A 16,357-nucleotide genomic window follows, 5' to 3' on the forward strand; every position below is an offset into this window, starting at 1 on the left:
ACGTCAGATTTTTGATGAAATTGTTACCCTGAGGTTTAGGGATTTTTTCAAAAAAATCTTTTTCTGCCAGTAAAGTTGTCGAGGGCTGATTTCCTGTCCTGTGACAGAAAGCCTTCTGTTTCCACAGCCAAAGCTTTCAGGGGAGTATTTGCTACCGTTTGTCACCCTTTTTAAGTGAGTTGCCAAAAGTCAGATTTTTGATGAAATTGTGACCCTGGGGCTTAGGGATTTTTTCAAAGAAATCTTTTTCTGCCGGTTAAGTTGTCGAGGGCTGATTTTTTTCCCTGTGATAGAAAGCCTTCTGTTTCGACCGCCAAAACTTTCAGGGGAGCATTTGCAACCGTTTCCTACCATTTTTGAGTGAATTGGAGAACATCAGATTTTTGATGAAATTGTGACCCTGGGGCTTAGGGATTTTTTCAAAGAAATCTTTTTCTGCCGGTTAAGTTGTCGAGGGCTGATTTCTTTTTCTGTGATAGAAAGCCTTCTGTTTTGACCGCCAAAACTTTCAGGGCAGCATTTCAAACCATTTGGTACCATTTTTGAGTGAATTGGAAAACGTCAGTTTTTTGATGAAATTTTGACCCCGGGGCTTAGGGATTTTTTCAAAGAAATCTTTTTCTGCCGGTTAAGTTGTCGAGGGCTGATTTTTTTTCCTGTGATAGAAAGCCTTCTGTTTCGATGGCCAAAACTTTCAGGGGAGCATTTGCAACCGTTTGGTACCATTTTTGAGTGAATTGGAAAACGTCAGATTTTTGATGAAATTGTTACCCCGAGGCTTAGGGATTTTGAAAAACAAATCTTTTTCTGCTGGTTAAGTTGTTGAGGGCTGATTTCTTGACCTGTGATAAAAAGCCTTCTGTTTCGACCGCCGAACCTTTCAGGGGAGCATTTCCAACCGTTTTGCACCATTTTTGAGTGAATTGCCGAAAGTAAATTTTTTTATGAAATTGTGACCCCGGGGCTTATGGATTTTTTCAAAAAAATCTTTCTCTGCCGTTGAAGTTGTCGAGGGCTGATTTCCTGTCCTGTGATAGAAAGCCTTCTGTTTCCACAGCCAAAGCTTTCAGGGGAGCATTTGCTACCGTTTGTCACCATTTTTGAGTGAGTTGCCGAAAGTCAGATTTTTGATGAAATTGTGACCCCGGGGCTTAGGGATTTTTTCAAAAAAATCTTTTTCTGCCGGTTAAGTTGTCGAGGGCTGATTTCTTGTCCTGTGATAAAAAGCCTACTGTTTCTACCGCCAAACCTCTCAGGGGAGCATTTGCAACCGTTTGGCACCATTTTTGAGTGAATTGGAAAACGTCAGATTTTTGATGAAATTGTGACTCCGGGGCTTAGGGATTTTTTCAAAAAAATCTTTTTCTGCCGGTTAAGTTGTCGAGGGCTGATTTCTTTTCCTCTGATAAAAAGCCTTCTGTTTCGACCGCCAAATCTTTCAGGGGAGCATTTGCAACCGTTTGGCCCCATTTTTGAGTGAATTGCCGAAAGTCAGATTTTTGATGAAATTGTGACCCCGGGGCTTAGGGATTTTTTCAAAGAAATCTTTTTCTGCCGGTTAAGTTGTCGAGGGCTGATTTCTTTTCCTGTGATAGAAAGCTTTGTGTTTCGACCGCCAAAACTTTCAGTGGAGCATTTGCAACTGTTTGGCACCATTTTTGAGTGAATTGCCGAAAGTCAGATTTTTGATGAAATTGTGACCCTGGGGCTTAGTGATTTTTTCAAAGAAATCTTTTTCTGCCGTTTAAGTTGTCGAGGGCTGATTTCTTGTCCTGTGATAAAAAGCCTTCTGTTTCGACCGCCAAACCTTTCAGGGGAGCATTTGCTACCGTTTGGCACCATTTTTTAGTGAATTGGAGAACGTCAGATTTTTGATGAAATTGTGACTGCATGGCTTAGGGATCTTTTTTTAAAAAAAGTTTTTCCCGCAATTTCAGAGGTAGAGGGCTAATTCTTTTTCCAATGGTAAAAAGACTTCTGTTTCCACCAAAAACCTTTCAGGGGAGCATTTGCAACAGCTTGGCAATACCTTTGAGTGAATTGCACAAGGTCTGAACAGGTTCTAACAGGCTTTGAGTGCTTTAAACTGGCCTAAACCGGTTCAAACCGGTTTGAACCTGTTTAAACTGGCTTGGACTGGTTTAAACTGGGCTAAACTGGTTTAACCCGGTCTGAACTGGTTTCAACCAGTTAGGACCGATTCAAACTGTCCTAAACCGCTTCAAACTAGCCTAAACCGGTTCTAACCAGTCTGAACCGGTTCCAACCGGCTTGGACCGGTTCAAACTGGCCTAAACCGGTTTAAACCGGTCTGAATCTGATCCAACCGGCTTGGACTGGTTCAAACTGGCTTAAACCGGTTCAAAGTGGCTTTAACCGGTTCAAACCAGTCTGAACTGGTTCCAACCAGCTTTGAGTGGTTAAAACTGGCCTAAACCGCTTCAAATTAGCCTAAACCGGTTCAAAGCGGTCTGAACCTTATCCAACTGGCTTGGACCGGTTCAAACTGGCCTAAACCTGTTCAAACCGGTCTGAACTGGTTTCCACCGGCTAGGACCAATTCAAACTGTCCTAAACCGCTTCAAACTAGCCTAAGCTGGTTCAAACCGGTCTGAACCGGTTCCAACTGGCTTGGACTGGTTCAAACCGGCTTGGACCCGTTCAAACTGGCTTAAACCGGTTCAAAGTGGCCTTAACTGGTTCAAACCGGCTTTGAGTGGTTCAAACTGGCCTAAACCAGTTCAAACCGGTCTGAACTGGATCCAAACAGCTTGTACCGGTTCAAACTGGCCTAAAGCGGTTCAAACCAGTCTGAACCAAATCCAACCGGCTTGGACCGGTTCAAACTGGCTTAAACCGGTTCAAAGTAGCCTTAATCAGTTCAAACCGGTCTGAACTGGTTCCAACCGGCTTTGAGTGGTTCAAACTGGCCTAAACCAGTTCAAACCGGTCTGAACCGGTTTCAATTTGCTTGGACCTGTTTAAACTGGCCAAAACCGGTTCAAACCGGTCTGAACCGGATCCAACCGGCTTGGACCAGTTCAAACTGGCTTAAACCGGTTCCAAGTAGCCTTAACTGGTTCAAACCGGTCTGAAGTGGTTCCAACCGGCTTTGAGTGGTTCAAACTGGCCTAAACCGGTTCAAACCGCTTTGAACCGGTTCCAACTGGTTTAGACCGGTTCCAACTGGCTTGGACCGGTTCCAACTGGCTTGGACCGGTTCAAACCGGTCTGAACCGGATCCAACCGGCTTTGAGTGGTTCAAACTGGCCTAAACCGCTTCAAACTAGTCTAAACCGGTTCCAACCGGTCTGAACCGGTTCCAACCGGCTTGGACCAGTTCAAACTGGCTTAAACCGGTTCAAAGTGGCCTTAACCGGTTCAAACCGGTCTGAACTGGTTCCAACCGTCTTTGAGTGCTTCAAACTGGCCTAAACCGGTTCAAACTGCTCGGAACCGGATCCAACTGGTTGGACCAGTTCAAACCGGCTTGGACAGGTTCAAACTGGCTTAAAACGGTTCAAAGTGGCCTTAACTGGTTCAAACCGGTCTGAACTGGTTCAAGCCGGCTTTGAGTGGTTCAAACTGGCCTAAACCGGTTCAAACCGGTCTGAACCGGATCCAACTGGTTTAGACCGGTTCCAACTGGCTTGGACCGGTTCAAACTGGCCAAAACCGGTTCAAACCGGTCTGAACCGGATCCAACCGGCTTGGACCAGTTCAAACTGGCTTAAACCGGTTCCAAGTAGCCTTAACTGGTTCAAACCGGTCTGAAGTGGTTCCAACCGGCTTTGAGTGGTTCAAACTGGCCTAAACCTGTACAAACTGCTCTGAACTGGATCCAACCGGTTGGACCAGTTCAAACCGGCTTGGACCAGTTCAAACCTGTCTGAACTGGTTTCAACCAGCTAAGACCGATTCAAACTGACCAAAACTGCTTCAAACTAGCCTAAACCAGTTCCAACCGGCTTGGACCAGTTCAAACTGGCCTAAACTGGTTCAAACCAGTCTGAACCGGATCCAACCAGCTTGGACCAGTTCAAACTGGCTTAAACCGGTTCAAAGTAGTCTTAAACAGTTCAAACCGGTCTGAACTGGTTCCAACCGGCTTTTAGTAGTTCAAACTGGCCTAAACCTGTGCAAACCGGTCTGAACTGGTTTCAACCAGCTAGGACCGATTCAAACTGTCCTTAACCGCTTCAAATTAGCCTAAACCGGTTCAAACCAGTCTGACCGGTTCCAACCGGCTTGGACCGGTTAAAACCGGCTTGGACTGGTTCCAACTGGCTTAAAACCGGTTCAAACTGGCCTAAACCGGTTCAAACCGGTTTGAACCGGTTCCAACTGGTTTAGACCGGTTCCAACTGGCTTGGACGGGTTCAAACTGGCCACAACCGGTTCAAACCGGTCTGAACCGGATCCAACCGGCTTTGAGTTGTTCAAACTGGCCTAAACCGCTTCAAACTAGTCTAAACCGGTTCCAACCGGTCTGAACCGGTTCCAACCGGCTTGGACCAGTTCAAACTGGCTTAAACCGGTTCAAAGTGGCCTTAACCGGTTCAAACCAGTCTGAACTGGTTCCAACCGTCTTTGAGTGCTTCAAACTGGCCTAAACCGGTTCAAACTGCTCTGAACTGGATCCAACTGGTTGGACCAGTTCAAACCGGCTTGGACAGGTTCAAACTGGCTTAAAACGGTTCAAAGTGGCCTTAACTGGTTCAAACCGGTCTGAACTGGTTCAAGCCGGCTTTGAGTGGTTCAAACTGCCCTAAACCGGTTCAAACCGGTCTGAACCGGTTCAAACCGGTCTGAACCGGATCCAACCAGCTTGTACCGGTTCAAACTGGCCTAAACCGGTTCAAACCAATCTGAACCAAATCCAACTGGCTTGGACCGGTTCAAACTGGCCTAAACCGGTTCAAACCGGTCTGAACCGGTTTCAACTTGCTTGGACCGGTTTAAACTGGCCTAAACTGTTTCAAACCGGTCTGAACTGGTTTCAACCATCTACGACCGATTCAAACTGTCCTAAACCGCTTCAAACTAGCCTAAACTGGTTCCAAACGGCTTGGACTGGTTCAAACTGGCCTAAACCGGTTCAAACCAGTCTGAACCGGATCCAACCGGCTTGGACCGGTTCAAACTGGCCTAAACCGGTTCAAACCAGTCTGAACCGGATTCAACCGTTTCGGAATGGTTCTAACTGGCTTAAACCGGTTCAAACTGGCCTAAACCGATTAAAACCGGTCTTAACTGGTTTCAATTTGCTTGGACCGGTTTAAACTGGCCAAAACTGGTTCAAACCTGTCTGAACTGGTTTCAACCAGCTAGGACCGATTCAAACTGTCCAAAACCGCTTCAAACTAGCCTAAACTGGTTCCAACCAGCTTGGACCGGTTCCAACCGGCTTGGACCGGTTCAAACTGCTCTGAACCGGTTCAAACCGGTCTGAACTAGATCCAAACGGCTTGGACCAGTTCAAACTGGCTTAAACCAGTTCAAAGTGGCCTAAACCTGTTCAAACCGGTCTGAACCGGTTCAAACCGGTCTGAATCGGTTCCAACCGGTTCAGACCGGTTCAAACCGGCTTGGACCGGTTCAAACTGGCCTAAACCGGTTAAAAGCGGTCTGAACAAGATCCAACCGTTTTGGAACGGTTCAAACTGGCTTGAACCAGTTCAAAGTGGCCTAAACCTGTTCAAACCGGTCTGAACCGGTTCCAACCGGCTTGGACCGGTGCAAACTGGCCTAAAGCGGTTAAAAGTGGCCTTAACCGGTTCATACCAATCTGAATTGGTTCCAACCAGCTTTGAGTGGTTCAAACTGGCCTATACCGGTTCAAACTGCTCTGAACTGGATCCAACCAGATTGGACCGGTTCAAACCGGCTTGGACTGGTTCAAACTGGCTTAAACCGGTTCAACGTGGCCTAAACCAGTTCAAACCGGTCTGAACTGGTTCCAACCGGCTTTGAGTGGTTCAAACTGGCCTAAACTGCTTCAAACTAGCCTAAACCTGTTCAAACCGGTCTGAAATGGTTCCAACCGGCTACGACCGATTCAAACTGTCCTAAACCGCTTCAAACTGGCCCAACCGGTCTGAACCAGTTTCAACCGAATTTGACCCGTTACAACTGGCTAACCAGCTTTGAACTGTTCAAACTGGCTTAAACCGGTTTAAACTGGCCTAAACTGGTTCCAACCGGTCAGAACTGGTTTCAACCGGCTAGGACCGATTCAAACTGTCCTAAACTGCTTCAAACTGGCCCAAACCGGTTCAATCCGGTCTGAACCGGTTCCAACCGAATTGGACCTATTCCAGCTTAAACCGCTTCAACTAGCCTAAACCGGTTCAAACCAGTCTGAACCGGTTCCAACCGGCTCGGACCGTTTCAAACCGGCTTGGACCGGTTCAAACCGACTTGGACCAGTTCAAACTGGCCTAAACTGGTTCAAACCGGTCTGAACCGAATCCAACCGGCATGGACCACTTCAAACTGGCTTAAACCGGTTCAAAGTAGCCTTGACCGGTTCAAAGCGGTCTGAACTGGTTCCAACCGGCTTTGAGTGGTTCAAACTGGCCTAAACCGCTTCAAACTAGCCTAAACCGGTTCAAACCGGTCTGGACCGGTTCAAACTGCCTTGAACCGGTTCAAAGTAGCCTTAACCGGTTCAAACCGGTCTGAACTGGTGCCAACCGGCTTTGAGTGGTTCAAACTGGCCTAAACTTTTCAAACCGGTCTGAACTGGTTTCAACTAGCTAGGACCGATTCAAACTGTCCTAAACTGCTTCAAACTGGCCCAAACCGGTTCAAACCGGTCTGAACCGGTTCAAACCGAATTTTACCGGTTCCAGCTTAAACCGCTTCAATTAGACTAAACCGGTTCAAACCGGTCTGGACCAGTTCAAACTGGCTTGGACCGGTTCAAATTGCCATAAACCGGTTCAATGCGGTCTGAACTGGTTCCAACCGGTTTGGACCAGTTCAAACCGACTTGGACCGGTTCAAACTGGCCTAAACCGGTTCAAACCGGTCTCAACCGAATCCAACCGGTTTGGACCAGTTCCAACCGACTTGGACCGGTTCAAACTAGCCTAAACCGGTTCAAACCGGTCTGAACCGAATCCAACCGGCTTGGGCCAGTTCAAACTGGCTTAAACCGGTTCAAAGTAGCCTTAACCGGTTCAAAGCGGTCTGAACTGGTTCCAACCGGCTTTGAGTGGTTCAAACTGGCCTAAACCGCTTCAAACTAGCCTAAACTGGTTCAAACCGGTCTGAACCGGTTCCAACCGGTTTGGACCAGTTCGAACCGACTTGGACCGTTTCAAACTGGCCTAAACCGGTTCAAACCGGTCTGAACCGAATCCAACCGGCTTGGACCAGTTCAAACTGGCTTAAACCAGTTCAAAGTAGCCTTAACCGGTTCAAACCGGTCTGAACTGGTTCCAACCGGCTTTGAGTGGTTCAAACTGGCCTAAACCGCTTTAAACTAGCCTAAACCAGTTCAAACCAGTCTGAACCGGTTCAAACTGCTCTGAACCGAATCCAACCGGCTTGGACTGGTTCAAACTGGCCTAAACCGGTTCAAACCGGTCTGAAACGAATCCAACCGGCTTGGAGCGGTTCAAACTGGCTTAAACCGGTTCAAACCAGCCTAAACCTGTTCAAACCTGTCTGAACCGGTTCCAACCGGCTTGGACCGGTTCAAACCGGCTTGGACTGGTTCAAACTGGCTTAAACCGGTTCAAACCAGCCTAAACCTGTTCAAACCGGTCTGAACCGAATCCAACCGGCTTGGAACAGTTCAAAGTGGCTTAAACCGGTTCAAACTGCCCTAAACCGGTTCAAACCGGTCTGAACCGAATCCAACCGGCTTGGACCAGTTCAAACCGACTTGGACCGGTTCAAACTGGCCTAAACCGGTTCAAACCGGTTTGAACCAAATCCAACCGGCTTGGACCAGTTCAAACTGCTTAAACCGGTTCAAAGTAGCATTAACCGGTTCAAACCGGTCTGAACTGCTTCCAACCGGCTTTGAGTGGTTCAAACTGGCCTAAACTGGTTCAAACCGGCTTCGAGTGGTTCAAACTTGCTTAAACCGGTTCAAAGTGGCCTAAACCGGTGTGAACTGGTTCCAACCTGCTTTGAGTGGTTCAAACTGGCCTAAACCGCTTCAAACTAACCTAAACCTCTTCAAGCTAGCCTAAACCGGTTCCAATCGGCTTGGACCGGTTCAAACTGGCCTAACGGCAGAAAAGTACCAGTTTTAATGTATGCGGATGACGCTGTTCTTCTCTCTCAAACCAAAGTGGGTCTGAAACGTGCCTTAGGAAAGTTTAGCGACCAATGTAACACTGAACTGTTAACAATTAACTTTGCCAAAACCAAAATTGTACATTTTAACCGCTCCTTCAGGAAAGATAATTGGAGCGTAAAGGGAGACGCCATTGAACAGACTAAGACCTTCCAATACTTAGGCATTACTTTCTCTTATAATGCCAAATTGTCAACACACTTGACCACATCAGCTATATCAGCAAAAAGAAGTGCAAATGCTATCCTTAGATTATTCAGAAGGAAAGGAGCTGGCTTCCTCCCGATGGCCCTAACAGTCTTTCAGGCAAAATCTTTAGCCCAACTTCTATATGGCTCTCAAATTAGCCCCTCTGCCAACCTTAAGACCCTTGAAACAGTACAATCTAAATTCTTAAGATCATTATTTGCTACCCCTAAGTGTACACCTAATGCAGTCTTAAGGCAAGAGGCAGGACTGCCCAGAGTGGAATTAAAAGTCTGGGAACAAGCAATATCCCTCTGGCTGAAAATCCATTACAATCCTAAGGGTCTATTATCTTGCTTCCTGGCCGCAGTTCCCTATCCTCCTTGGCTTATGCAAATAACTAACAAGATCAAACAAATTGGCCTAAACCCTGAAAATCTTTTTATTGGAACTCTGAACAAGGCAAAAGCTACTATCACTCGGAGACTTTATGATATCGAATTACAACAAGAAGGCGCCCTACTCCCGGAGACGTATAGATGTTTAAAAGCTTGGCCTAATTTTGCAGCTGCCCCTTACTTAACTAACATCACTAACGAAGCCTATAGATGGGCTTTCTCTAGAGCCCGCTTTGAGACAATGCCCTCAGCAGTCCTGTACGGCAAATTCACGCGGGTTCCAATGCATGCGCGTCTCTGCCCTTGTATGTCTAATAAGGTAGAATCTGTCACACACATTCTTCTATCTTGCGAATTTTATAGTGAAGAACGAGCTCAACTTATTTTACCGCTCCTATCAAAATTTATACCCCTTCAATATTATTTGGAATCCTCCCCTGAAATTCTTCGAAAATACCTCCTGGAAGATTCCTCAAGCTCAATATCATATGAGGTGGCTAAATTTTGCACTTTAGTAATTAAGAAGCGTAAATCTCTTCTGTTGAATGGTACACTGCGAAGTTCCCTTGTGTAACCTTTTTTCTTTTCTGAAGTTGTTGCTGATTTCTTGTTGTCTGATCTTGTGGTGTTTAGTGTCACTGGCTTTGGCCGCAATAAAACTTGAAACTTGAAACTGGCCTAAACAGATCCCAGGAAGAAGTTAATCAACCTATTAGGCTGGTAGGATCGTAGAATGTAACAACTGATTGGCCTGCAGTACCAGCCAGGAGGGACGCAGAAGCAGCCAATCAGACATTGTGTAAATAATGTATATAAAAGCCTGAGGTTTGGGGGGAAATTCAATCACTGTTTTACAAGCTGCAATAAAGAGGATGAAATCACTGCAGGACTATGAGTATATTTCACAGGGAAAGAAAAAAAACCTACAGAAATAAAGGCAACACTATTTGTAAAGGAAATGGTTTGAATTGGATCCTAATGGAAAGACAGACCATAGCGAAGGAAATGGTTGGCACAATCAGAAGAGCAGAGCAACAGGAGTACACCTGGGAAATGGCACAGCTATTCCATCAGGTTAAAAATAAAAGCCAGATATTTCAAACTCGGGGGGGGGGGGGGAGATCCTAAAGTCGGACAGTGAAGACACAAGAGCAGAATGTTTTATATACATCTTGTAGGTGCCCCATAACAAGTGATGGACAAAGTAAGATCATTTCTTGACCAAGTCCCAGTGTGAAAGGAACAAGCTTTGTCAGCCCTTAAGTAAATTTAACATTACAGCCTATTAACTTTGCTCCATAAAACTTAGTGGGAGCCAAAATGATGGGTTGACCTCTTGCATATTTTTTTGGTGTTTTTGTTTGTTTGTTTGTTTGTTTGTTTTACATTTCTGCCTTTGAGTTTGATTTTAGGCAAGGGAAAGAATGTCTTTGGGGTTCAGGTCCTTCATTTTAAAGGTGTCGTGGAAATACTGCTGCTTTGAAATTTTGCAAGCTCCATTTTACTAAATTGTTTGATTATTAATTTTTTGTATTTGTAGTGTCCTTTGTGATCACCCTTCAGGGCCTTTCCCAACATCAGTATGCAGATGACACCCAGCTCTACCTCTCTTTTAAATCAGAACCAGTGAAGGCGGTGAAGGTCCCGTGTGAGTGCCTGGAGGCGGTTGGAGGATGGATGGCGGCTAACAGATTGAGGTTGAATCCTGACAAGACAGAAGTACTGTTTTGGGGGAACAGGGGGCGGGCGGGTGTGGGGGACTCCCTGGTCCTGAATGGGGTAACTGTGCCCCTGAAGGACAAGGTGCGCAGCCTGGGAGTCATTTTGGACTCACAGCTGTCCATGGAGGCACAGGTCAATTCTGTGTCCAGGGCAGCTGTCTACTAGCTCCATCTGGTACGCAGGCTGAGACGCTACCTGCCCGCAGACTGTCTTGCCAGAGTGGTGCATGTTCCAGTTATCTCCCACTTGGACTACTGCAATGCGCTGTACGTGGGGCTACCTTTGAAGATGACCCGGAAAATGCAATTAGTCCAGAATGCGGCAGCTAGACTGGTGACTGGGAGTGGCCGGCGCGACCACTTAACACCGGTCCTGAGAGATCTTCATTGGCTCCCAGTACGTTTCTGAGCGCAATTCAAAGTCTTGGAGCTGACCTTTAAAGCCCTAAACGGCCTCGGTCCTGTATACCTGAAGGAGCGTCTCCACCCCCATCGTTCAGCCCGGACACTGAGATCCAGCGCTGAGGGCCTTCTGGCGGTTCCCGCATTGCAAGAAGTGAGGTTACAGGGAACCAGACAGAAGGCCTTCTCGGTAGTGGTGCCCACGCTGTAGAAAACCCTCCCTTCAGATGTGAAGGAAATAAGCAGCTATCTTCTCTTTAAAAGACATCTGAAGGCAGCCCTGTTTAGGGAAGTTTTTAATATTTAATGCTGTATTGTTTTCAACACTCGATTGGAAGCCGCCCAGAGTGGCTGGGGAAACTCAGCCAGATGGGCGGGGTATAAATAATAATAAATTATTATTATTAACCTCCTGGATCTCAGAAACTACAGATAAATCCTGCTCAAGGAGAAAGCAAGAAACCTCAGGAGGGAAGAGTGCTGTTACACTCAGATCCTTATTATAGGCTTCCAATGGGTGCTGGACTTTAGATGGACCGCTGGCCTAATCCATGAGGCTCTTATGTTATTAAGAAAACACCCTCAGCAACGCTCCTTGGATATGCAACCACATGAACTCAGCTGTAGCTATTTGTGCAGAGATCTAAAAAAGTAAAGAGGCGGCAAGTTCAGCTGCTTTGTGGTAGGGCATCTTCTTGCAGACTGGCAGGGCTATTGTAAACCTAAGATTGCAAACATCTCAAACAATGGCCCTGGTGCGCTTTTGCCAGTCTCTGTTGCCTCGGAGTCCTTCTTCTCCTTGGAGGACACCGATCCTTCTCTTGTTGGAAAATGAATTAATTATTTTTTTCCCTTTCCACATTTACTCAAAAGCCCCTGTAGGAATGCTCGGGCTCCTGCCTGTCTTCAGGCCTCGTGTTTGGAGATGAAGTAATGGAAAATGAGATTCCCGCGAGGCCGGGAGGCGATATGTCCAGAGACAAAAGGCTGCTGCCACGTGAAAGCCACCATTATCTCACGTAAACAGTTTTCTTCTCGTTTCATAGGAAGATCCTATGAGGAAGGGCTTTGGCTTTTTGGTAGAGCATCTGTTATGAATGCAGAAAGCCCAGGTTCAAGTCCTGGCGTGTCCAGGTGAACACTGCCTGAAACCCTGCACAGCCCCTGCCAGTCAGTGTAGACAATATTAGATGGAATACCAACAGTGTGACCAACAGTATAAGGCAGCTTTCTGTGTTCCCCTGGTGAAAATAAGGGGTCTTCTGTAACATCAGGATCAAAATATCACGTTGGGTGTCTTAAAGCAGCAAAACTAGTGCCTTAGGAACTTGAACTATTTTTACAACTTTACAGAGGCCAGCCTCCAAAGAATGAGAAATATTTCTGCTACCGCAGAGCAAATTCTTGTTTTCTTATCATAACGGCAAACCTGGGAATGCACAAAGTAACCTACAGTACAGGGCGCATGAAGCGAAATTCAGCAGAAATGACACCCCTGCAACACGCTCTCTGTCTCTGCTTCACCACACTGTGACTTTTGTTACCCCACCAACCAGTGCAGGGAAACTCACAATGAGAAAATACCAAAATGTTGTAGGAGGAGGACTATTTGCCATTTTTAGGAGCATCCCTGTGGTGGGTGGAACTTCTGTTCCTTCTCAAAATATGACTGGATGCTAATCAGGGGGATGCTAATCTATTTGTAACAAGTAGTTTTATTCTTGCCTTAGGGACTTGTGGTTTTAAATTGGGAACAGACAGCAGTACTTACGCAGAAAGCATACATACATTTGCCCAACCTTTCCTCAAGCCTGGAGGTCCCTGCCACTGGGATTTCTTTCTTCACCTAAACCATAACAAACAAGGGTTGGATGGCCATCTGTCATGGATGCTTTAGCCAAGATTCCTGCATTGCAGTGGGGTGGACTAGATCCTTTCCAGCTCTACAATTCTAAAGGTAAAAAAGGCGAAAGTCCCCTGGATGGTTAAGTCCAGACAAAGGTGACTCTGGGGTTGTGGCGCTCATCTCGCGTTTCAGGCCGAGGGAACCAGCGTTTGTCCACAGACAGCTTTCTGGGTCATGTGGCCAGGAGGACTAAACTGCTTCTGGCATAACGGGACACTGTGACAAGTGCCAGAGTGCACAGAAATGCCATTTACCTTCCTGCCTATTTATCTACTTGCACTGGTGTGCTTTCGAACTGCTAGGTTGGCAGAAAGTGGGACAGAGCAACGGGAGCTCACCCCGTTGTGCAGATTCAAACCACCGACCTGATCGGCAAGCCCAAGAGACTCAGTGGTTTAGACCACAGCCAATTCTATGATTCAATGAAACAACTATTCTTCCCTGTTTGCCATTTCTGGAAATATCCTGTTGACATATGCTCAATGATGCATTGGGCAAAGTAATTTTCCTATTCATACATACCCAGTTTTGATTGTTCAGCCGCTGGTAAGGAAGTGCTTCTTAGTAAACAAACAATAAGCCCCCCCCCCCCAATACCTCCAGTGCTGGGGCAGCTATTGATTAGAGGAAGAGTCACCAAACCTTTTGGACCAGTGGGCAAATTTGGAATCCCCCCCGCATGGCTGCTGGAGGGGAGGGGCATGGAGTAACACAAAGCAGCAGAAGAAGAGTTTGGATTTGATATCCCGCCTTTCACTCCCTTTAAGGAGTCTCAAAGTGGCTAACATTCTCCTTTCCCTTCCTCCCCCACAACAAACACTCTGTGAGGTGAGTGGGGCTGAGAGACTTCAAAGAAGTATGATTAGCCCAAGGTCACCCAGCAGCTGCATGTGGAGGAGCAGGGAAGTGAACCTGGTTCACCAGATTACGAGACTACCGCTTTTAACCACTACACCACACTGGCCAAAGTGGCTGCCTTATCTAAAAAAGGAGAAAAAAGACAGAACCACAAAATGGAATGGGCATGAGGGGGGAAAACATCACCTACGGCAACCACGAGCACACTGGCTCACAGAAAACACCTCTTTCCTGTCTATCACAGAAGGGTAGGTATCCAGTTATAGAATTCACTGAAATATTGGCATGTTTGTGTGTGTGTGTGTGTCCAATGCTGAAGGCAGCATAAACCAGAACTGAGTGGGAAGAGCAGACAACCTCTTGTACAATGAGAATTTTTGAGTGGCTTTTGTGGATTTGAACAGGACTTTTTATGGGCACATACTGGCAGGCACACTGGCGTCGGCTCGTGCTGAATTGGAGACCCCCTGCATTAGAGAATGTTTATGGCAGGAAAGAGCATACTTGTCCTCGCAGTTTGCCTGATGGTGACACACCTGCTTACAAGGGATGCCGTATATATGATAAGGAAGCAGAGGTGTGGGTCCCGGGGGGGGGGGGATACATGTATATAGCTGCTTTATGCATACACCCAATCTACATGACCTTTCCCTGCCCTCTGCCAAGGGAAATGGGTTGCAGATCAAATGTATGCAGTATCACTCATGCCAAACGTTGCCATGGATGCAGAAGGAGGAGAAATGGGTGCCTGCTCCTCCATCTAACATTCCCAGCCTTTACTTCACAATTTTTGTTTTTTAAAAAAGCAGCACAGGGAAGAACAGATATTAGACAATCACATTTACACCAGCTTCAGTATTGTTAACACGTAACACAGAGCTGTTTTCTGAAGTAATGCCCCATAGTGCAAGTTGCAGGATTTGGCTTTTACAACTGTACCTGGTATGTAATTAAAAAGCTAAACCTACCCTGACCGGGGAGGGAGAAGGGAATGACTTAATAAGTAGCTTAAATAACAACAAGAAAGTGCAAACAACATTCCTAATGAAGAAAAAAAAGGTTAGATTACGTAAGATATAATGAAAAATGAAACAGCTTGGAATACTTTAAAAAAACCAAACCCGTTTTGTTAAACGCTCCCAAGCAACAAGTATTGGATAATGTATTTTATTCTCCTTTTTATCAGAACTTCATCTTAATGACCCTGCACAGGGCAGACTTACGCCACTTGTAGCAACAGCTGTGCAGAAAGGCATAATGGTCACCTTTCACATCCAGTAATCCAACTACCATTTTTCCGTGGTGTCAATCCAAGCGAGGGGTGCATGGATACAGCAACTGTGTGGGTAGTGCCAACTGAACAGGTCTTTCCTACCAGATCAGCATGCAGCTGGGCACACTTGCGTGAGCTTTCCATAGCCACTCTGGCACACCTCACACGTTTACGATAGTCATACACACCTGCAAAAATGCACCACCAGGAAGCACCTCTCCTGCAGCGGCCATAAAATAAGATGTGGGAAAAGAGAAGGGAGAATTAACACACATCAAAATCACAGGCGCATAGTGGGCAGACAAGCCTCAAAACATCTAATTTCTGGGCAAGGAGTTTTAGTGTGAAGTAGCAACTGGACTCTAGGAACAAGAACATTTACATAGATCTGTTTCAGCTGTTCTGGGACGGAGAGAGTATGGGTTGCTCTGATGGGTTATTTACCATATTTTTCGCTCCATAAGATGCACTTTTTTCCTCCTAAAAGGTAAGGGGAAATGTGAGTGCGTCTTATGGAGCGAATGACGCTGCACAGAGAGGGAGAGCTGCGCAACGCCCGTTCAGCGAAGCAGGAGGAACAGAAGGAGACCCTTCTGTTCCTCCTCCCGCTTTGCTGAAGGGGCGCTGCGCAGTTCTGCCTCTCTGTGCAGTGCCCCTTCAGCGACGCCCGTCCTGGCTTCTGCCTTAGCTGCGTGCAGCCTCTTCTGGCAGGGGGAGCCTTCATCCTGCTGCCCTGAAGAGGCTTGGCACGGTTATCCCAGAAGCCAGAACAGCCACACGGTATCCCAGAAGCCAGATCGCTCTTGCTGTTCTGGCTTCTGGGATTCAGAATAATTTTTTCTTATTTCTCTCCTCCCAAACCTAGGTGCGCCTTATGGTCTGGTGCGTCTTATGGAGCGAAAAATACGGTACTCAGAAGCCAGACAGAGTGAGTGCACCCATTAGTCCTGCTGGTGCTGTAACTCTCAGCAGCACTAACCTGGAGCTGTTCTAGAATGCTTCTAGACCATAAGCCTAGGATAGGCACACTGTTCCGCAGTCCTTGCTGGGGCACAGGCTTTGGATGTGGCACTGGGAGACTTCTATTTGACACCAAAGGAATTGGCATATAGATGCTTTTTTATCATCAATATGAAATGGGTGCAAAGGGGACAGGGATCAGAGACTTCAGGTTCAGTGTCACCAGCCTGTATACAGTGTCGCTATCTCTTTTTTCCATCATAAATCAGGAAGAGCCATAGCTGAGTGGTGCAGCATCTGTTTCACATGCAAGAAGTTCCAGGTCCTTGTCTGAAATGC

Source organism: Podarcis pityusensis (assembly GCF_964106645.2).
Source record: "Podarcis pityusensis genome assembly, chromosome: 6".
In the NCBI taxonomy this organism is placed as follows: domain Eukaryota; kingdom Metazoa; phylum Chordata; class Lepidosauria; order Squamata; family Lacertidae; genus Podarcis; species Podarcis pityusensis.